This window comes from Phascolarctos cinereus, unplaced genomic scaffold (genome assembly GCF_003287225.1).
Source record: "Phascolarctos cinereus isolate Bilbo 61053 unplaced genomic scaffold, phaCin_HiC Scaffold_7;HRSCAF=346, whole genome shotgun sequence".
Classification (NCBI taxonomy): domain Eukaryota; kingdom Metazoa; phylum Chordata; class Mammalia; order Diprotodontia; family Phascolarctidae; genus Phascolarctos; species Phascolarctos cinereus.
Window position 1 is genome coordinate 76,893,545 of NW_027556180.1, and position 24,001 is coordinate 76,917,545.

At 35.9% G+C, this 24,001-nt stretch overlaps 1 protein-coding gene across 2 annotated transcripts in view; it reads left to right on the forward strand.

Annotated features, from left to right (window-relative positions):
- Positions 1-16,580, forward strand: part of ACADL (acyl-CoA dehydrogenase long chain) — a 70,649-nt gene extending 54,069 nt beyond the window's left edge. Inside the window, exons 11-13 of one of the 2 annotated variants that reach the window (XR_013483330.1) lie at positions 6,770-6,838; positions 12,638-12,672; positions 13,402-16,580. The gene's annotated coding sequence lies outside the window, so the exon portion shown is untranslated. The remainder of the gene's footprint in view (positions 1-6,769; positions 6,839-12,637; positions 12,673-13,401) is intronic. The other variant, XR_013483331.1, reaches the window with a different exon arrangement.
- The last annotated feature ends 7,421 nt before the right edge of the window (positions 16,581-24,001 follow it).

Sequence of the window (24,001 nt, forward strand, 5' to 3'; positions counted from 1 at the left end):
ATGCATCACAGAATTAGACTCATAAGGGATAACTCTGAAATAATATTCACAGCTATATGTTCTTTTTTGGAAAATTATTATTGCACGATCTAATTGAGCAATGAAATGTCTATCAGATACTTCCCTTATCTATCAGAATGAGAAACTAATTCTTAGAAAGAATTTCTTGTATCACATAACTTTTCTTGTACAGCACAGTCTGTTTAATGAGTAAACTGGGTTAGGGTTATAAACTCATATGTTATTCAAGTGCTACTGTTCGTGAGGTTTGCCCAGCCTGTGCTCATGAAGGCTTTTCCAGCATAGAGCAAGTTCTGACAGATCTTCCCAAGTTTGAAAGACTTTAAGTATGGGCCCAGTGATGGGCTGCCTATGTCCTATCTGCTGACCAGTCTAGTTAAATTGGGAAAGGCTTGTCATGAGCTTCACTACAGCATAATGATTTTTTTTTGGCTATAGCAACTATTGAAGTTAAGACAACAATTATTTATATGTGTGTGTATATAATATTGTATATTTTCTGGCCTCTCTACGGGATTAATAACAGTGAAAGATTTATATATCTATGTATATTGCTAGTCAGATACATAACCGTTACATTTTAGCAAGGTTCGTAATCTTAAATTTTACTGCCAGTGTGTCCTTACATGTATCAAATTATCAAAGATGTTAAAAATTGAAATAGTTGCTGTTGGAGGGTTTGCGGGAAGACTGGTACATTAATACACATTGGTGAAGGTATAAAGTGGCTAACCATTCTGCAAAACAGCTTGAGACTGTGGAAGAAAAGTCACTAAATTATTTATACTCTTCAACCCAGCAATCGCAGAACTGGTCATATGTCCCCACAAATGATAAGAAGAAAGGTCCCATGTGTATCAAAATGTTCTTAGCATTTTTTATCACAGCAAAAAGAAAAAAAGTTGGTGCCCATTTATTGGTATATAACTTTATCAATTAAATGAGTTGTTATTACAGTAAGGGGGTGGGGGGCAGGAATTCAGAGAAATTTAGGAAGACGTGTATGAACTGATGCAGAACAAAGTACAGCGAAGAGAACAACATACCAAATGCCTGTAATAAATGATAACACCACTAAAAGTAGTCTCTGCAATGACCAATCTTGAGCACAATGGACTATTTATGAAATGTGTCTCCCTTCTTTTAATAAAAAGATGGTAGTCTACAAGTATGACATGAGACATATGCTATCAAATGAGATCAATGTTTTATTTTGTTTTACGTAACTATTCCCTTTATACCAAGAAAGGGTACAGTGTCAGGGTGGATGAAGGTGTATTGGGAAATGCTGCAATGTGGGAATATATTTTGCTTGAGGTATGGAAAAAAGAGGCTAGGGATAAGGTTCTCTTTCTTCCTTCCTCCAACTGCCCCCATCACCACAAAAAAAATTAGGAGACAACATGAAGTATGCCTGAAGACATCACATACAAGCAGGACAGCTTTAAAAGTTACATGTTGAATTTATCAGATACTTAAATGCAAGATCTACATAACATTTGAAGTTTCATGCACAGGTCTCCTATAATGAATATGGAAATGCTCATTTAGACTTCAGAAGAAAGAAATGACAGCATTATAAAGAGAAAATATAATTTTTTTAAGATAATGGGTTAGTGGTATATACATTGTGAATACATAATTATATTGTAAAGCACTATTTGACACACACAGGGACACAGGTACTCCACGTGGACCTTTGAGTTCACTGGTTTGGCGATCTTTAATCCAGACTCCCTCTATTGAAATAGATTGATACCTATCCTGTAATTTACAGTCTTAGAGAGCTACATGAAGACACTGAGAGGTTAGGACAGGGATGGGGAACCTGCGGCCTCGAGACCATATGTGGCTCTCTAGGTCCTCAAGTGTGGCCCTTTGACTGAGTCCAAACTTCACAGAATAAATCCTCTTTTTTTTTTTTAAACAAATCCTCTTAATGAAAGGATTTGTTCTGTAAAATTTGGACTCAGTCAAAAGACCTCACTAAGAACCTAGGGGGCAATATGTGGCCTCCAGGCTGCAGGTTCCCCACTCCTGGCCATTAGGAGATGTGCCCAATTCCAAACCAGTACAAGACAAAGGCAAGGAGTGAGCCCCAGACTTCCCCTATGCCAGTCACATAATCAGTAAGAAGCGATTACTGTCCTAAGCAGTAGGGATATGATACAATAAAGACAAAAATACAGCCCATGTCTGCAAGGAGCTCACATTCTAATGAGAGACAACATACAAATAAGAGGGGAAGCAGGAATTAAAGGAAAAGAGGGTTATTGCTAGAGAGTAGTCTCTGGAACATTTTCATTTCTTCTGAAACAAGTTTATAGTTGTCCTTCCCCTCCCCCCCTTTTTTTGCCTCTTGTCCACTTTGACTTTTTAATCCTTCCTCTCCCAAAGCACAATGGAATCATGTAGTATATCTTGGCCCTAAAGAAGAAACCAAAAAAAGGAAATTTAGACTTTGCTTTTGTAACCTTGATTTGATTTATGTATTTTTTAAAAGTTAGTCTTTGTGTTTTGCTTATGTAATTTGGATGGTTAGCCTGTTGTATCTCATGCAGAGCTGCATTTTCAACAAATGAAAAGTCAGTATAATGTTCTAAAGAGCAGAGGGGACCAGCACAGCAAGATAGCAACACTGTGTAAATAAACAAAGGAAGGTGAAAGCTTAAGTGGTTTTGGTTTGAATTCAAATGTTTATTTGTGATATTTCTTTCCTTGAAGTGTCATTGAAAACAATAAACCGAAGTACCTTGGCTCAGATGTGCTATTTAAAACAGCTCTATTGAAAGTATTTATTACATTATGATGGCTTAGGGTTTCTAATGAAAGATTTTTTATTAAATTATTTTAGGAAAAAATATTTTTGCCACTCAGAAGGTTTGTCTCTTTGGAGTCACTGGGAAGAATGAACATGAATGTTAAAACTAACTGTTGATGTTCCTATGCCCTTCATTTTCCTATAAATGTTAAAAATAAGGTATTACTCCTTTGCAAAAGCTTACTTTTCCAGTTGGGTTATCTAAAAAAGGGTTTTGAGCTGTTTCCAGATATGCGTTTTTTCTTTATTATTTTTATCACATTTTGCTTCATAAAATCTGCCTGAAATTATTTTGGTGGCTTGTAACCATAAACTTCTCTCTCTTTAATCCTTTTTTCCTTGCATTTAAAAGCAATGAATATTTTAGTTAGACATTATATGGAGAAAACTTTATTTAGCCTTAGAATAAATAACCATAAATTTGATTCCAGTCATAAGAATCAATAACTGTGTTGTTTTTGTTTCTCTCTCAAAGCTTGGTCCTACTGAGTACTATGTTTACTATAGGCAATTTTTGGACAATGTTTTGATTAAACCTGTTGAATATTTCCAAATTTACTTCAGTTTTAGCCTATACTTCAAACTTACAAGTGAATAGAATGTTTACATGTATTATATTTCTGTGTCAGTTTAAGAAAGATCAAAAGTGCTCATTCTCTTTATAATGTCCTCACATAGAGGAAGTATTTCAAGTGGGATAAGGTGGAATGAGATAGGATCTTTTCTGGAGAGCCAAAATCATCCCCTTTGTTTGGTGCAGTGAATCTTATCCAGTATACATACAGTTCATTTAACCAAAGGGGGAGTATAATCAATCAACCAGAATTTTTAAAGGTCTTCCTCTGTGCCAACCACTATGTCACCAGTGACAAAAAAAAGAAACATCTCTTCCTTCAAGGAGTTTGAATCTAATGAAAGAGACTTTAAGACTAAGCTCTTACCCTAAGGCTTTTGGAATATTCTGTATAAAATTCAAAGTACATTAAAGGGGAAGGCACTATCCATTGGAAGGAACCCAGAAGTTTTCCTGAATAAAGGGCCCTTCACCTGAGTCTGGAGGGGTTCCTAGAGGCAGAGGTGAGAAGTGAGTGTACACTACAGCCAGTGCAAAGGCACAGAGACTAGAAATATCTAGCCTGGCTGGGATCATGGAGTGGCGGGAGAAGAGTCAAGACTGGAAAGGTAAGAAGGACCCAGGTTATCAAGAGCTTTAAATGCCAAACAGATGACTTTATATTTGACTCTGGAGGTAATAAGGAACCACTGGACTTTCAGGGGGAAGGGGATTGATGTAATCAGACCTGTGCTTTAAGAAAATCCCTTTGACAGCTGTATGGATAATGGACTGGAGAGAAGAGAGATTGAAGGTAAAGAGAATGATTAGGAGCAGAATAGGAATAGATTAGGAGAGAGGTGATAAAGGCCTCTGCAAGAATGGTTGCTTTGTGAGTGGAGAGAAAAGGGGATACATACAAGAGATGTTATAGAGGAAGAAATTACGGTATTTAGCAAATAATTGGATATATGAGATGAGGGGACTGAGGACTTAAGTATGACAGTCGGGTTGTCAAATGTGGGTAAATAGCATGTTGGTACCCTCAACAGTAAGGGAAGTTTGGAAGATCTCTGACTTTAGCCTCAGAGAATCTGGATTCAAATCCCAGCAGATTGTAGAAATTGTTTTACCTCTTTGGGTCTGTTTTCTCATTTGTAAAATATGAGGTTTAGATTACATGACCATTAAATTCCCTTCTAGTTTGAAAACTCATATAGGCCTAAAATCAATTACATCGATTTTCTTACAACATTGTTCCCAATATGTCACTGCTTTGCTTAAAAAAAATGATAACTAATTCTTCATTATTCATAGAAGTTCAAACTTATTGTTAAATTCAAGGTCCTTTATTAGGTCTCTCCAATCCACCTTTATAGTCATATCTCTAACATTAACCTTCCATTTAAGCCAAACTGGCAAACTCTTCATCTAAAAAATACTTTTTTTCTTTTTTGTTCACATTCTTCCATCTTAAATTCAACTCAGTGTTCAAGGTCTAGCTTATTTATCTTCGCCATTCCTTCCCAGACAAATCTGTTAGCTTTTAAAATTGCCCATTACTAGATTATTATTTAGCTTTTGGGGAGTGTTTATGTATGGTCTCCCCAACTACAGTGTAAACATCTTAAAGGAAGAAACTATCTCTACAACTTTGTCCTTCTACCCTTTCTCTCCACAACAGTGCCTAGCACAATACTTTTCACACAGTAGGTCCTCAATGTACAATGAGATCCCATAGACTTGGAGTCAGGAAAACTTGGATTCATGTCTTTCCTTCCTTTGAAGCTACACATAGTAGCTGTGTGACCACGGGAAAATCACTTAACCTCTTAGCGCCTCCCAAATAACTCTGTGAAACCGTAGGTTGTAGAGAAGGTAATGATTAGCAATGCTAACAGGAATTCCCTACAAGGATAAAAGTACTGCCCCAGACCTCTCAGAATTGGTAATCTTGTACCAAGCCAGACTTTCCACATCAAAAACAATTTGTTAGAAATCTAACATGCAAAGCATTGTAGCTAAGTATTAAGAGACATTCAAAGTTTATGTAAAATCGAATCCTCACCCTAAAAGAGCTCATTATTTAGTAGGGGCTTCAACCACTAGCACAGCTAAGTACAACACACTTTATGTATTATTTGTTAGAGCTGTGAAATAAAAGTCTCATGTCAGTGGGAAGAGAAGCTTACCAGTGTGGGAGGGTGTATCATGCAGAAGCATGGTGGTTAAGTTGAGATTTAAAGGACAAATTACAAGTCCAACTCAACAGAGGAGGAAAGAGAAGACATTCCAGGTAGGAGGAATAGGGTAAATATTGGCAGAGAGCCATGAACATGCTGCATGTTGAGAGGGCCAGTCTAATGCTCCACTTCAGCTGTAGCATAGATTGTATAGATGAGATTAGTATGAGTCTGGAAGGTAAAGTATTGTCAGATTGAGGGTCACATTGTGGGACCCAAGGGAGGTATTTAACTTTTACTGTTTGGGTAAGCATGAGCCAAGGAAAATTGTTGAGTTTTGCCTTTTTTTAAAGCAGAACAGGGACATGATCAGATCTGTACATAAGAAAAATTATTCTGGCATCAGTATGAAGGATAAAATAGAAAGGGGGAGAAAGTGGAGGCAGGAGGACCAATGAGGGAGGCTATTGCAAAAATCCAGGAGTGTGATCATGAGGGCCCATTGGGAATATGGAGGAGGGGAAATTTCTGAGAATTGTGAAAGAGGTAAATTTGACAGGACTCAATAACTGATTGGATTTGAAAGATGAGAAACTGAGAAAAGTAGAAGATAACTCCAAGGTTTTGAACGTGGGAGACATGGGGGAATGATAGTGCCTGAGGTAGAAATAGGGCAGGCAGAAGGATGAATAGGTTTAGAGGGGAAGTAACGAGGTTGCTTAGGATATGTTGAGTTTCAGCTTATAATCACTAACTGATGAAATATTTGGCTATAGCGTCTCATTAAACAAAGTACAAAATAGCCTTCAATCTTGTGTAGTGTCCTTCTCCTTCTTCTGTAATGGTGACTGAGAGGGTAAAAAGGGAGAGTGTTAAGAAATCACTGTTTTAGATCACCTACAACATTAAAATAACTTTTGTTGTTCCAAATGTGAGATTTTTTCCAGGGATAAATGAGTTAATGTACTCCTGGTGGTACTGAAACATATCAAAGTAGACATTCTTGCTATATGAATAGAACTATTAGACTGATGTCAGAAACCATTAAGAAACTGTAGATTAAGGGAAGGAAAAGATCATAGATTCTACTTGAAGAAACAAATAAAAGAGTTGGTAGTGTCAGTTTTATTACGTATAGAAAGGCAACGAAAAATGTAATTTCATGAGATATTTGGTTATCTTGCCTTCCAGTGTTCATGATGAATGTAAACAAAGAGATTATCATGAAGATGATTGAAGCATATGCGACAACATATTCAGGTATGTGGTTAGGACTGCAGTCAGGCCTGGAAATCCTAGCCTCTAATGAAAGGGGAACTAGGCTCCCTGTTCTCACACTCTTTGGCTCATTAAAGCCTTACCCTAGGGCCCCAGGGAAAAAAAAAATTACATATACTATAGTTTAGATCAATGTTTCCTACTGTTTTTTGTTCCAAGAACCCCTTTCAACAGCACCAAAAAAAGCTTTGTGATCCACCAGAATAACAATATATCTCTCATATCTATTTATTCATTCATTCGTTTATTTATTTATTTATTTGTTTGTTTATTTATTGAATGATTTTAATAACTGATAATAACTTTTGCCCCCCAAAAGCTCAGAATCAAAATTTACTTTATATGATTATAAAATATAAAATTTTGTTCTACCTATAGTTGTGAAAACTCTGAACATGAAATTACAAAAAATAACTATGACTATCTCATGTGAGAAATTCTGTAAGAATTAAAGGAAGTAATCCAACAAGACTTCATATGCTTACAGTAATCTACAAGATTTCATATCAAGTTTCTTTATCTTATGAAGTTTGCTAAATATAAATAACATTTTAAATAACATAAGTTATGACTTGGAATATTTTTAACATAATATAATAATCATATATACATTTAATTTTGATATTGAGCTTTTTTTGTTAAGTAAAGGTTTGTAATATGTGAGTTAACACCAGACAAGCACAATCTTACATTTGGTTCTGCATTGAGTTTATTGCTATATTGTGATTTAAAAGAAGAAAATGAAAATATTTACTCACACACATAGGTGGTGGAAAACGGTTTGACAATTTTACAAATCCTATTGCTGAGAGATAGAAATTCACTTTTTATCATTAGCCAAAACTTATGACTGCCATTTTTTAATATCTGTAGTTCAAAATCCATTGATATGACAATTAAATGTTCTTTTTCACCTATTGTCAATGCATTAGCCATGGTCGTAAAAGATATATCAAATAGATTGTGAATCCAATTTAATTTATTAGAAATTTCAGGAAAATATTCATTACAAGTCATTTCTAAAAAAATCAGTCGCTGGTGTCTTTCTTGACAACCTGATCCAAAGATAGCTCATTTTCTGTTAAGAAATTACATAACATCACAAAACACTCAGTATTATTTTCAGTTGTGTGGTCCAAAATTCTTCCTTAATCATGCTTTTTATTTTTCTTGAACTTTGAACATCATTGTGTTCTCACCCTGTAATTATAAATTGAGTTCATTAATGTATAAAAAGATGTATGATGTATATGCTAATCTTTGAAGGCATGTCATATTATATGTACGTTCATGCTGGTGAAAAGGATAATCAGTGAAGAAAACAACTGTCTTTTCTCAATTCAAATAGACAGGTAATAACTCTGCAGCAAGAAAGCCACTTAACATCTCTGGGTATGAGAAGTAGAAATGCTCTTTCTGTATAAAATAGTAAACAATTGAGATTAGGTCTTGACTTTTAATAAAATAAATTATTTTGATAGTAACACCTAACACACTTCTAAGTTGTTATGGGGGCAGCTGAATGGCACAGTGCATAGAGCTCTAGCCTTGCAGTCAGGAGGATCTGAGTTAACACTTACTTACTAGCTGTGTGACCCTGGGCAAGTCACCTAACCCTGATTGCCTCACCAAAAAGCAAAAAAAAAAAGTTGCTATTGCATTCTTATTGCTGCCAAAACTTGTTTGTGCATGTTGCTGTATGTCTATGCTATATTCATGTTCGTGTTTAAATTTAATATGCAAAACAATGCTTCCAGATTGTCCACTTATAGATTTTATTACATCTATGCAAATTCCACAAGAAGACCAATTATTTTGTTTTTCTTCAAAGTAGTTAATTAAAATAAAATTGTCTTCCCCACTTGTATGTCCTATTAACTGATGACAAAATAGCATATTCTTTCCCACTTTCATGTACATATCTTATAAGTACAATCAAAATAGCTAGATTACAAACATAAGTTGTTTCATATACTTGCAAAATGCAATTGTCACTTTTGTTAATTCTTCAATTATTGATTCAGAATCATCAGACAGAATTTATCTAATGAGGTACTGTATTGTTAGAAATGGGTATCATCTCTAAATTCTGAAATCTCTTAAATACTCATCTCTAAAAATACATTTGACAATTGCTTTGGCATAGGGCAAAGTTAATTTTTCTGCAACAGTATAAGCTTTCCCATTTTATTAAGCAATTTGATAACTTACCAAATATGAAGCTTCAAAAGTTTTTCTACTTAAGAAACAAATGAATAAGCATTGTTTTCAAATATTGTTCTTTCTACTTAAAAAAAAACAGGCTTGTAAATGTAGTTTTCATGTCTTGATTGTAATGTAGCTGAGCAATTATTTCCTGATTTAGGAATCATTAAAGAATTTTTAGCCCAAATCCTTAGACAGGAGTTTGCAAACCACTAAATGGGAAGCACTGGCTTAGGTTATGACTCACTTCTAGAGTTTTCCCCAAAAAAGAGGAGTAAAAAAGATACCATTTATAATATGAATCAGATATTAAATAGATAACTTAGTGCTACACACAAAAATAATGCTAAATATTTCTCCAAGAGCTCTGGAGTAATTTGACACCATTCAGCTGTGCCATGAGACCCAGGACCTTTGGACCTCTTGCATTTACATGGTGACCTCCAAGCATGGACACATACTCTTGGGGTACATATGCTAAGATCAGGAAAAAAGCATCAAAAAAGAAGCAGTCCATACCCAGACTTAGGTTTACCTAGGCAAGACATCGTTAGATTTAGTACCATATGTTCTTAGCCCCAGAGAGTCTAGACTTGGGAATTAGGGCAATAAGTCCCTTCTCTTACCACTCTCAAGAAGTAACGGTGCTTAAACAATTTGTAGCTAGAAAGAGAGAGGGGATTGTTTCTCCCTTTCATTTATCCACCGAGGCATCAACTCTTCTAGGTCTGTAGCCAATAAGAGGGCTCTTCATCATGTCAAAGTAAAAGCCTTGCAGCCCAGAGTCACATGTGGCCCAAAGTTTAAATGTGACAACCCAGCATTCTCCATGGGATGCTCCTCTCAATTCACTTGTCTACTTTCATCCAAATCAACATATAATTTGGCCTCCTGTGACTTCAGTCCAAAAGAACAAGATGAATACATTTTAAAAATATATAATATGGGATTAAGAAATTAAAGAGACCAAAGTCCAGAATCTTCTCAAAAGTCTCGCTCTTATATATCCTGAATAAAGTAGAGAGAAGACATTGAACATGGGGAACATGGGAAACATGGAATATTATACTATTTTTCTCACATATACATATATACATAAATGTAAACAGGAAATACAAGTTAGTGCTGTAGGAGTCGTTTCTGAATTAATTATTGATGCATAATCAGACTATTAATTAAATTACAGCAAAAGTCAAAGACAGTACCAAATTAGAAGAAAGGGTAAAGATGAGATGATACTGCATGCAATTACAACAGCTCTAACCCAACTTTTTCAAATTTGCTGCATACTCTAAAAAATGGAAAGTGCATAAATGTAATGATATTTAATCTGATTATCATGAGGAGGCACAAGGAGAGCAGAAATCATCTCTTCCAATGAATACAATTTTCTTTCATGTTAAAGAGATGTGGCAGAGATAACAACATTTAAGAATGCAAGATCATTCACAAAGAGAAGAACGATGGGATATTAAGAGCAATTTTGCTTTACAAAACAGCAAAAAGTGATAGACATGAAAAAGTAAAGAGGAAATGCTTGGAAAATAGAGCGAGGGGAGGAAGTGGACTTAAGATTAATTTTGGAAGAATAGATGAACTTAAAATTCAGAAGAAATACATGCTAGAGGCAACAGGGTTTTAAAGGCACTCAGGAAATGATTTGGGGGGAAAATGGTTTTTCATAAGCCTGGGTATCCCTATGTCATCCAGGCTGAAAGTGCAGGGTATACTCATAAGCCCAGGCCCAGTCTGAGCCACATAGGAACTTGACCTGTTCCATTTCCAACTTGGGGGTTCCTCAATCCCAGAAACTCATCATATTAAAGCTGAACTTAGTGCAGATCAGCTTAGCCTACCACAGCTAGGGACTCCTGAGCTCAAGAGGTCTACCTGTCTCAGCTAGATGGAATTACAGGCATATATCTCCATACTCAGCTGATCTTAAAGATATCTCAAAGAGAAATAGCAAACTAATGGAAAAATCACAGTATTACTATCTCTATTCCTCCTCCCTCAAAAAAAAAGGAACTGAGAAGACTTTAGCAACTATCAACCCATATGGATATTTTCCCCTCTCTATAAAATCAATACAAAAAAGATCTAAATATGTTTCAAAATTATCTGATAAAAATATTAAAATAGACTAGGCAGGCTTTCATAGACGAGTTGCTCTAGCAGGACACATTTTCAGCTACACACAGATAATTGAAAAGTATGGAGCACACAAAATCTCACCATATTGGTTGTTCTTGTTTTATGATTTTATGATTTATTTGATTTAGTAGAGCAAATTGCTAATTTGCAAAAAACAAATCCTTCAACAAGGTTTTTCCTATACGTATTTTAAGATCATAAAAATTCCTTGATGAATGTAACCAGAGATATCTTTGTTCAATGAACTTCTTATTATCGATATAAAGCAAAAAGTATAACAGGGGTATATATAGTGATGGTTACAATCTCCATGTTCCATAGGATATGTTGTTTAGAGTCCAAATGGAAGGGTAATTGCTTATAAATTCCCAATGAGGTTCCCTAAATGTTCCCATTATTAATGATATGTGGCTAATAAGGAGTTGATACCCAACATAAGTAGGAAGGTGGGAAGAAAGGAAGGGAATAAGCATTTATTATGCACCTATTATGCATCAGATACTGTGCTAAGTGCTTTACAAATGTTACTTCATTTGGAGATAATAACTAAGATTATAAGAATGCACCTATCTGCACTTGATGAAAAATTGAAAGTCCCTTTCTTCCCCTCTTCTGTCCTTTGCTAGGATACTCATTTTTTGAACATCCAAGCCCAGAACATGACAATTTCCTCGATTCCCAGACATTCTCCTACTTCTAAGGGATAATGGTCTTTTCACTATGTACACAATACTGTCATCATCTAGTATTTTTGAGCCTGTCTTCCTGGCTTCCCTGGTTTCCTTCAAGTTCCAAATAAAATCCTACTTTCTACAGGAAGTCTTTCTGTGCCTTCTTAATTCTGTGCCTTCCTTCTATAAATTATTTCCTACTTATCATGTAGTAACTTGTTTGTACATCTTTGCTTGTTATCTCTCCCATTACATTGTGAGCTCCTCAAGGGCAGGGGCTGTCTTTTCCCTTTTTCTATATCTCTAGTGTTTAGCGCAGTGCCTGGCACATAGTAGGTACTTAATAAATGTTTGTTGACTGAATTTTGAGCCATTCAATACTTTTCTACCTTTCTCAAATCTCTTTTTCTCATTGTGCTTATATTTCAAAGATTGCTCAGATATGACTTTCTTAAAAGGAACACTTGAAAGTCATCAAAACTCTTTTTGTTCTGTAGCATTATGTTCAATGTTGCAGGATAAGTTATACAATTCATGAAAAGCTCTTTGCAAATCCTTTAAAGCTCAATATAAATGCCAGCTGTTGTTGTCATTATTTTTGTGAACTATTTTCTTTGCTTTTTGATATATCATATTGTAGCATTTTCTTTCATTTCCCCCAGTGAACAGTCCTGTACATTTCTGCATTGAGTTCCTTGGCACAAGATATGTCTATTTCTGACCACTTACAATATGTTTTTTTGTCTTTTAGCTGGGGACATTGGAACATGACCATAGTATTTCTGGGTGAGTTAAATATCAGGTTCTTCTTTGGTTGCATCAAATAGAATCTGTTGACTTGCACATTATATTTTGGTTCCAATACTTCTGGAAATTTTCTTCTATGATTTCCCAACATATAATATTGACTTTTTTTGTTTGTTTCTTCATGTTTTTTCTTGAATGTCAGTGATTCCTAGAGCTTTTTTGAGCCTTATTTTAATTAAAATTGTAATTTTTTAAAGGAATCTCACATCTAATTTTTATCCTTTTTGATTGTACTTTAATAATTTTTGTCATAACATTAAATGTTTTGGTTTATCAGATCCCTACTTTGCTAAGAATTTCTAACTTCTAAGCTATTCATTCTTTTGTTTTTCTGTACATGCTATAGTTTGACTCTATTTCTTCCTTCAGTTATTTTTTAAGCCTTTAAGCCATCTTATAAAATTTTGTGGAAATTTCAGGTTTTTTCTGCTGTTTGTAGTTATTTTAGAATTATTCTCTTCATTTGGGATTTTTCCTGGCATTTTCTTACCTAATAGTATTTATTCATTACATTAGGAACTAGCCTCTAGTCTCTCTGCTGGCTGCATGTGTGTGTGTGTGTGTGTGTGTGTGTGTGTGTGTGTGTATATCCTTATGGAAATTTCTTCCTTCTTATATTTCATTTATTTGTTTATTTATATATCTTACATTTTACTTATTTTTATTTGTTTATATTATTTATTTGGAATTTATTTGACATATTCCTAGCTGTTTGAGGTGAAAGAAGATTCTCTCAGTTTGCCAACTTTCTGGAAGTATGAAAGGATATTTCTCATCTCAAGCAACCCATGTCAAAGCAGCACATCATTCCTCTATACAATTAATTGATAATGCATTTATATGTTTTGTTTTTATATCATGTACATTTACCAATGCATCACCACCCCAACTCTATTCCAGAGAGCCATCTTTTATAATAAATAATAAACATAGAAGGAAAAAACAGTACAGTAAAACTAGCCAACACATCAAAAACTCTGATATTATCTATAGTGTTCCATACCCATAGTATCCTCTGCAAAGAAGAGTGGGAGGTGCCTTCTTATATCTCTTTTTTTTTTTTCAGGCCAAGCTTGGTCATTATAATTTAACAGAATTTTCTTTTCATTGTTTTATTGTTTTTCTCTGTAGTCATCATCATATACCTCCATCTCCTACTTCTACTTAACTCATTTTTATCATTTCATGTAGCTCTTCTCACACTTCTCTATGTTCATTATATTAATCATTTCTTATAAAATAGTATGTTCTATTACATTCATGTATCATGGATTTTTTTAAGGCATTCCTCAGTTGATGGGAATCCATTTTGTTTCCCATCTTTTGTTACTACCAAAAAAAAAGTGCTGTTGCAGGTTTTTTTTTCTATTTGGGACCTTTCTTTGTATCATTAACCTTCTTGTGGTATATGCTTAGCAGTGGAATTTCTAGGTTTCAGGCTACTTTCACAGATTAATTCTAAATTTCTTTCTAGAATAGTAGGATGTTGCACAAAGACAACTTTTTCAAGAATTTAAATGAATTATGTAGGATGTAGGAAACTGAACATGGTTCAGGTATCAAGGAAAGACTCTTTTTTTTTTAGGTTTAGTGAAATCTGAGGGTGTTTGTAGATAGATAGAAAGAGAGAGGTTGAAGGTGTATGAAATCAAAGCATAACTGCTAGAGGAAATTGATTAATTGGGAATGGAAATTGGTCTTAGCGAACAGTTAGATTTTTTTTTCATGATTAGAAAAGAGGACATTGAAAGTGATGATACTGAGAAGAATTGAGTAACAATTCCTGTTGGATGTCCTCATTCTTTTTAGTAAGTTAGGAGGGCAAGTTATCAATTATCAGTTAGGAAACTGAGGAGCATGGTTTAGTTGGGGATGAAAGAATAAAACAAAGGGTTTGGAGCAGTCATTGTTCCAAAAAGAGTTAACTTACCTCTTGTACAATTCACAGTTATAATTCTTACATTTTCTCTCTCTCTCTCTCTCTCTCTCTCTCTCTCTCTCTCTCTCTCTCTCTCTCTCTCTCTCTCTCTCCTATTTCTGTCTTCTTCATTTTCTATCTCTGCTTGCGTAGCCGAATGTAATTTTTTTTTTCAAAGGAAGGCCTGCCTCAGGTCTCTTGGCATTTTTTCTGTCTCCTCACATGTGGTGTGGTAAATGTAAGAATTGCAATGTAGGAATTAATTATGTGTCTTGCAATGAAAAAAGGTTGTGAACACTGCTTTAATTTCTTGCCTAAGGGGTAGTGCCTACAGATGACCTATCCCCATCTCCTTAATTTGCCAGTTGAAACCCATATATGAATCCTAATCCCATATGTCAGTTTACCTCAATTCAAGGATAGGCTTCCTCTACTTTCAAAACACAACAGACCAATGTTCGTTATGTGCACATTTCATGTGTTTTAAGTAATAATAATAATGACAACAATAATAATAGCATTTATGTGTTGGTTTAATGTTTGCAAAGTACTCTATACATATTATTTCATTTTATTCTCACAACTACCCTCAGAAATAGGTGCTATTATCACCATTTTACAGATGAGGAAAACTAAGGCAGACAGAAGTAAATCAACCTGCCTAGAGTCACATAGCTGGTAAATATCTGAGGATGGATTTGAACTCTGGCATTTCTTATACCAGGCCCGGCATTCTATCCACTGTGCCACTAAGTTACACGTCAAAAAAAAAGAAAAAACCAATAAAATAAAACAAACGAAGAAAAAAAAGCACTGCACCAAGAAGGCAGCATCCTTGTCCTAGAAGAATTTATAGACTAGTTGTGAAGACTGAACACACAGTCACCGACTTACAAGAAACAGCTGAAAGCCCCTTCCATGGAAATCTGCATCTGAAAAGTGATGCAGATGTGGAACAAAAGCACTGTTGGAAATGCAGGTTAAATCATTTTTTCCTTTGATTTCCATAATTTCAGAGATATGTTTCTACAGGAAGAAAAATTGGCCCAAGGCATCATAACAAAACAAATTCCTAATAAATCAGAGTAATACTTATGTCAAGTACTGTGCTCACAAATGTTTGAAAGAGTGCCAATAACTGTTGTTAATTACCTCAACAAAGCTTTATCTTGCTGGATGAGCAGAGTTTTGTTTTGTTTTTTTGATGGAGGTGGAGCTTTTAAAGATGGCTGCTTTGATTTGGAATTGTACTTTTAAAAAGTGATTAAAATGTCCATAACCTTTGGCTCAATCAATCAATCAATCAATTAGCATTTATTAAGTACCTACTATGTGGCAGACACTGTGCTAAGCACTGGAATTCCCACTGCTAGACATGTATTCTAGGAAAGTCAAAGATAGAAAGGTCCCATATACAGCAAAATGTTTATAGAAGCTTTTTTTTTGTGGTATAAAAGAGCTGCAAACAAAATAGATGCTTGCTGCTGAGGAGTGGGAAACCAATCGTGACATGTGAATGTCATGGAATATTACTGTGCTGTAAGAAGTGATGAAAGGTGAAAAAGTCAAAGAAGCATAGAAAACATATGAAACAGAGGCAATGAAGCAAGTAAAAGAAAGAAAACAATGCACAATCACAATATAAATGGACAGAAAAAAAACAAACAGAAACAGAATGCAAAATTATAATGACTAGGCTTTACCCCAGAGGAGAGCTGAAAAGATTCATTTCCCTCTCTTCTTTGTTGGGGGAGGGGGGACTATGGATATATTTGTAAGACATATAATACATTATAAGATGGAGAAGTATTTCATACATTGTGAGACAGTTGATGTGGTGTTTGGTTTTGCTGAACTTTTTTTTTTTTTGCTATGGAGGATGATTCCCTGTGTGTGGAGGGAAAGGTGATATTTAAGAAATACACATGGTGAAAAAAAAGTATTAATAAAAATAAGATAATTTTTAAAAGAGATGGTTGCATCCAGTAAAATCTCTTTGCTGAGGTATGGATATACATTGATGTGACTGTTTCTTGAAAATATACTAGATCTCATACATCCAAATGAGCATTATTGCCTTAAAGATAAGCCACATTGGGAAACATTTGTCCTAATGATGTCATTATTCACTTTACTTTTTCTAAGAATTACTTTCAGAGCCTGTGGGGTATCCTTTCAAGCAGCAAATCTTTGAAGGTAGGTTTTATTTTTTTTTTGTTGTTGTTGTTCATACCCAAATTTGACTATTCTATAAAATAACAAGATATTGAGCTTCCAGTTTGGTTTATTAACTGGTTTTAAAGGTATTTCCCTGAATCATACAAGCTTTTGAACAGAGGCAGCATCATTATGAACATCATCGTCAGCAGAGTTTCCCAACCCCAATTCCTCCCCTCCCTCCCTCCCTCTCTCTCTCTCTTTCTCTCTCTCTCTCTCTCTCTCTCTCTCTCTCTCTCTCTCTCTCTCTCTCTCTCTCTCTCTCTCTCTCTTTCTCTGTCTCTCTGTCTGTTTCTCTCTGTCTCTCTGTCTCCCTCCCCCCACCCCCTTTCTGAAAGGCAAAATTAATCTCATTAATGTATAATTACACTTCAATCTTTATACCTATAGCTTTTTACATAGTGGTCTGTTCCCAGAGATATTAGGTAGTAAGGTTGTGGTAGAAATGTAATGCTATGTTCTGGCACTAAAAGTAAAGGTGTATTGTTTCTTTTTTAAAAAATTTAATTAATTTATTTTTTATTAATTTATTTTGAGTTACCAACAATCACTTCCATAAGCTTTTGAGTTTCAAATTTTTCTCCCCCTCCCTCCCTACATCCCTCCCCAAGACGGCACACAATCTGATGTAGGCTATCTATATACACTCCTACTAAACATGTTTTCACATTAGTCATGTTTTAGGAAGAATTAGAACCAATAGGAGGAACCACAAGAAAGGAAACAAAACAAAACAGAAGGAAAAAGTACCAAATAGTATGCTTCAGTCTGCATTCAAACTCCATAGTTCTTTCTCTGGATGTGGATAGCATTTCCCAAGACTTTTGGAGATGTCTTAAATCCTTGCATTGCTGAGAAGGGCTAAGTCTATCAAAGTTAGTCATCGAACAGCATGGTTGTTACTGTGTATAGCATTCTCCTGGTTCTGCTCACTTCACTCAGCATCAGACCATACAAGTCTTTCCAGATTTTTCTGAAGTCAGCCTGCTCATCATTTCTTGTAGCACAATAATATTCCATTACATTCATTTACCACAACTTGTTCAGCCATTCCTCAGTTGATGGGCCTCCTCTCAATTTCCAATTCTTTGCCACCACAAAAAGAGCTGCTATAAATATTTTTATATATGTGGGTCCTTTTCCCATTTTTGTGATCTCTTTGGGATATAGCCCTAGAAGTGCTATTGCTGGGTTAAAGGGTATGAACACTTTTATAGCCCTTTGGGCATAGTTCCAAATTGCTCTCCAAAATGGTTGGATCATTTCACAACTCCACTAACAATGCATTAGTGTTCTGATTTTCCCATATCTTGTCCAACCTTTATCGTTTTCCTGTTTTGTCATGTTGGCTGATTTGATAGGTGTGATGTGGTACCTCAGAGTTGTTTTGATTTGCATTTCTCTAATCAATAGTGATTTAGAGCATCTTTTCATATGACTATAGATGGCTTTAATTTCTTCATCTGAGAACTGCCTGTACATATTCTTTGACCATTTATCAATTGGGGAATGACTTGTACTCTTATAAATTTGACTTAGTTCACTATATAATTTAGAAATGAGGCCCTGATCAGAGACACTGGTTGTAAAAATTCTTTCCCAGTTTTCTGCTTCCCTCCTAATCTTGGTTGCATTGGCTTTGTTTGTGCAAAACCTTTTCAATTTAATGTAATCAAAATTATCCACTTTGCATTTCATAATGTTTTCTATCTCCTGTTTGGTCATAACATAAACAATATAACATAACATTTATCCATAAATCTGGCAGGTAAACTATTCCTTGCTCTCCCAGTTTGCTTATAGTATCAGCCTTTATATTTAAATCATGAACCTATTTTGACTTTATTTTGGTATATGGTGTGAGATTTTGGTCTATGCTTAGTTTCTGCCATACTCTTTTCCAGTTTTCCCCGCAGTTTTTGTCAAATAGTGAGTTTTTATCCCAGAAGCTGGGGTATTTGGGTTTATCAATAGTAAATTACTATAGTCATTGACTACTGTGTCTAGCATACCTAACCTATTCCACTGATGCACCACTCTATTTCTTAGCCAGTACCAAGTAGTTTTGATGATTGCTGCTTTATAATACAGTTTAATATATGGAATGGCTAGACCAAGGTGTACTGTTTCTTTAAGAGAGATTCTCTCTTCTTCTCTCTTCCCCCACCCCCCATTTGGCTAAATGAATTAAGAACAGGACTAATGTAAAACAATCAGAAAATAAAATCATAACAGTTTATTTTATTAACATGAGTTGGAGAAACATGGCAACTAGCAGGAACAGTTTCAGATATAGGTTGAGTCATTCTCTGTTTAGTAATTTAATACACTAAAACAGATTTATACATATCAACTATGAAAATAATGACTAATTGGTAGTTAACATTCCAGAGTGAAATGGATAAAGGCAGTAGGGTTATAAAAAGTTCTTCTAGGTGAATGTGAGTTTCGAGCTAAGCTCTTAGATAAATATAAGTGAAATCATGGTATCATCAGAGATGTGAATGGAAGATAGGGCAGGTAATATGTAAACACAGATGTAGAAATGAGCATGGGATTGTCAATCTATTAGCAAACATTTTTTGAGCACCAAGCAATATCCTAAGCACTGGTAATAGAAAGACAAAAATGAAACAGAGCTTTTCCTCAAGGAGCTTACATTCTCTCTAGAAACAATATGTTCATAAAATCAACAAGCATTTACTAGGAGGAAGGGAAAAGAAAGAGAAGCATTTATTAAATATGGCATTTACTATGTGCCAGGTACTGTGTTAAGCACTTTACAAATATTATCTCATTTGATCCTCACCTGCAAAGTAGGTGCTATTATTATCCTCATTTTACAGTTGAGGAAACAAAGGGAGACAGAGGTCAAGTGACCTGCCCAGGATCACACAGAGGCAAAGTATCTGATTTCACATTCGAACTCAGGTCTCCTCCCTGCCTCCAGGCCTAGCGCTCTATCTAATGTGCCACCAGTTGCCTGCATGTATTAAGCACCTACTAGGTTCTAGGCACTGTGCTAAATGCTCCAGATACAAAGACATATATAAGTAAATACAATATTATTGGAGTAAAATATTAATAGTTGGGGAATCAGAAAAGACATCATGGAGAAGGTGGTGCTTGAGCTGAACTTTGAAGGAAGCTGGAGAACCTAAGAAGTGAAGGTAGGGAGGGAACTCATTTTAGGTTTGGGGGCAGGAGATAGAAGGTCATGTATGAGGAAGAGCAAGTCAGTTTGACTAGATTGTAGAGTAAGTGAGGGGAAGTAACACTTAATAAACCTGGGAAGGTGAGCTGGTACAATATTGGGAGGAGCTTCTGATGGCTAACAAAGGAGTTTGTGTGATCTTAGAGGCAATAGGGAACCACTGGAGGTTTTTGAGCAGAAGAGCTATGTGATTACACCTGTTCTTTAGGAATTATCATCAGTGGGAATGATAACAAATAAAGCTGATCTTCCTTGAGCCCAAGAAGAAGTATAGAAAGTTCTTTCTGTAGTAGCGATGGCAGTAGGTCTAGAAAATTTTTGATTCAATGTATGCGCTATTCCGGCCTATTTATTGAGTCCTGAAAAGGTTTTGTCTGAGGAAAGCTAATCTCCTATTTCAATATATATTTTATATTATATATGCATACACATGTGTATATAGGCTGCTTACGTGTGCATATACACATGTGTATGCATGTATAATATGCACATATACAGCCTATATGCATCTTTGAAGATGTTGTTCTTTCTTCCTTCCTTCCTTCCTTCCTTCCTTCCTTCCTTCCTTCCTTCCTTCCTTCCTTCCTTCCTTCCTTCCTTCCTTCCTTCCTTCCTTCCTTTCTCTCTCTCTTTTTTTTGAGGCAACTGGGGCTAAGTGACTTGCCCATGGTCACACAGCTAGTGCGTGTCAGGTGTTTGATCTGAGGTCATATTTGAACTCAAGTCCTCCTGACTTCAGGGCCAATACTCTATCCACCTAGCTGCCCCCATTCTTTATTTTCTAAGAGGACCAATGACATCATAGGATGATGTCTTGACTTTTGGGTGAATTGGAGTTTCACAAAGTCATCAGCCTCTCTCTTCCAGTCATCAAAGTCTAATGGCAAAACAAAAGTCGAGGTGACTGGTGATGACCCAGGATATAGTGGATGACCTTGGAATCTTTGAAGTCTGCCCAGTTCTAAGCTATCCAAAGCAATTGCTTCAATCTACTTCTTGGCTGTTGGAACAAATTGTTTTCATCTACTCATTCCCCCCTTCACATGCTTGGAGTAGACATCCCCCTAACTCACCTAGAGGGTCAGTTGCCCTCAAGGATATATGAAGGATAAAAAGCAGGAAAGAGACCAGGGGCAAGGAAACAGGCTAAGGTCTATTGAAATAAATTGGAAGGAAGTAAATTGATGAAGGCTGGATTTAGCAGAGTGTTTGCAGAAAGGCAAAATGAGAAAATCTACGAGAAAAGAAAACAATTAGCAAAGTTAGGTGATGGATTGCGCATGGGAAGCAATGAAAAGATAGAAGTCAAATATGTTGCTACGGTTGTGAGCCTCTGGAACTAGGTGGGTGTGCTGGTATAAAGGATTCCTTGATGATCACTTTCTCCACTCTCATATCATCTTTTTACACCGTTAAGATTTACTGCCTCCCTACTCACTTTGAAATCTGGCTATAGAAGCAAGGAGCTAAAATTACTTCTTAATATGAGAAGACGGGCAGAGCATAAAACTTTGAGTTCAAAGACTTCACTTTGAGTCCTGGCATATACACTGCTAATAAATCAACTTGGATCATTGTGTAATGGAAAGAGCATGGATTTGGAATTAGAGCATCAGTTCTCTCACTTAATCTATGTGCTTGTGGGCAAATGCTCAACATTTCTGAGTCTCAGTTTCTCCATCTTGTACTGAAGGTCAAGTAAGGTAATATATATACAAAGCATTTTTAAAATGTAAAGCTATAGATATGTGAGATATTATACGTAAGAGGAAGGGTGAGGAGGAAGGAGAGGAATGATGGAGACAGTTGGCCAGAGGCTAGAGTACACTGAGGAGATGGTTAATAAATGGGCTTTTTAATATGAATAATCCCAGTATGGTTTTCTGGGATGAACCAGAAAGTATTGAAGGAAGGGGGAGGAACTATGATACTTAGATCTAAATGACAGTTTTCAACATGCAAATTATTGACTATTCAATACACTTCAGGTATTCTGCATTTCTACCCAAATCCTTCCTCTAAGATTCTCAATAGATCTAAATGTAGTAGTAGGAGGCTCTGCTTTATGTATATTTTAGAAACTGAGGTTTTCTTTTTAATTTCCCAAATATTTAAACAAATCCATGATTTGGTTATTCCTTCTATTAGTGCAGTTAGAAACCTATGTTATTTCCTTCCCTTGTATTCCTGTAGTACTCATTATTTCTCTCATTCATTTGGCACCAACCATTTTTTGCCTTGTTATTTTTACTTATCTTTTCAAGTGTTTGCATTTTATTTGCCCAAGTAGGTGATAAGCTCTCAAAGGGAAAGGACCCAGTCTTATGCTGATTTATGTACTTACAGTACCTAGTACATAGAAGGTAATAAATAAATGTCTTATTCATTGATTACTCACACTACGAAGCATTGCCCGAATTTTTTGGCCCTAATAAATCAGTTTTTGGAAACTTTTTCTTTATTGCACAATGCCATATATGATTGATGAAATAATTTTCATAACTTTTATTTTCACCATTAAATTCAGGTCTGACATACAGGCTGTGACCCTGCTCAAATCACTTAACTTCTCAATGCCATCAGGCAGCTCCAACATTAAAAATTGCAGAAAGCTGTGAATCTGCATTTGTAGAGGGAATTCCCTATACCAAAACAACAACAACAACAACAACAACAACAAAATCTGGACTCCCTCCAAAAGTAAAGATGACAAAAGTTTCAAATGATTATAAAGTACACAATCTATTCTTTATAGGTTAATCTGCCCATTTTCCATTTATCATAACCCTTCAGTCTTTTGTATTATGCTCCTTTATCATAAATCCCTTCCCTGGGTCTTTCTCACAGTTTTGTTAGGTTAATGTAGCTGCAGAGACAACTGGAGTTGATCGTTACCCTCAATGTAAAATCCATATTAGCTTCATTTTTTCAAGTGCATTCGGTGTAAATTTGGTATTTAAGGAGGCATTGTATAATTCCGCTGTCTTAAAGAGGCAGTCTGATATATCAATCAATCAATCAACAAACACTTATTAAGCCATAGCGTGTTAGGTTCCGCGCTTAAGGAATACAAGTACAATCTACTCTCCTGGAACCTGAAAGCCAGCCTTGGAGCTAGGATGACAGGATTTAAGTTCTACTTCTAATACAGGTTTTGTGACCCTGGGCTAACCACTTAACCCCTCGAAGCCTGAGGCAACTCTAACACTATTAATTGTAGAACAGTTTCCAATCTGCTTCGGTCTAGTTCTCTAAACCAAAGAAACCTTTGGTCAGGGCAAAAACTCCAAACCAAAACCAGCCCCTTAGTATCAGTGAAATCACAGGTCCGACATTAACATATTTAGCGTAGCGAAAGAATAATCAACCCGAAAAAAATTCTGGGTTGGAAAAACGCAGAAGTATAGTTTAGTGGAGTATAGGACCAGGCCCCCAAACTGAGATATTTATTAGATGTCCGGGGTCAAGTCACTCCATTTACCATCTCTTTTTTATTCGACTGCGCTGTCGCGGGGAGTTTGACATACTTTCTTATGGTTCAAATCAGTTATCATCCAGAGGTTAAAACTCTCAAATGACAGTCTCCTGGTTTTACAAGAATCTAGTTAGCTCCATTGCCTTATGCCCAGGAGACTATCTCAGGGAGGCAGAAGTTAGGCGATTTCAGGATCTGTAGGCAGGTCTGGGGATACGGAGTTTTTGCACTCGCTGGCTTGAATCGCGTTCAGACGCCTTGTACTGTGTAACGGGGAAAGGCAGCTGCTTTTGAAACCGATCAGGTGAGCGCCGGGGATGGCGTGGGTCGGGAGCGAGATGCAGTTCTAGGTAGGAAATTCGCTCACCCTGACTTTTTCCTAACTGGGATGCCCTTCGTGAAAACCTTAATTTTACAGTGAACAGGTTGGAGGGCAATTCAGGGTACCCGGTGGACTGAAGCAGTGGCCAAGGAGCAACTCTAT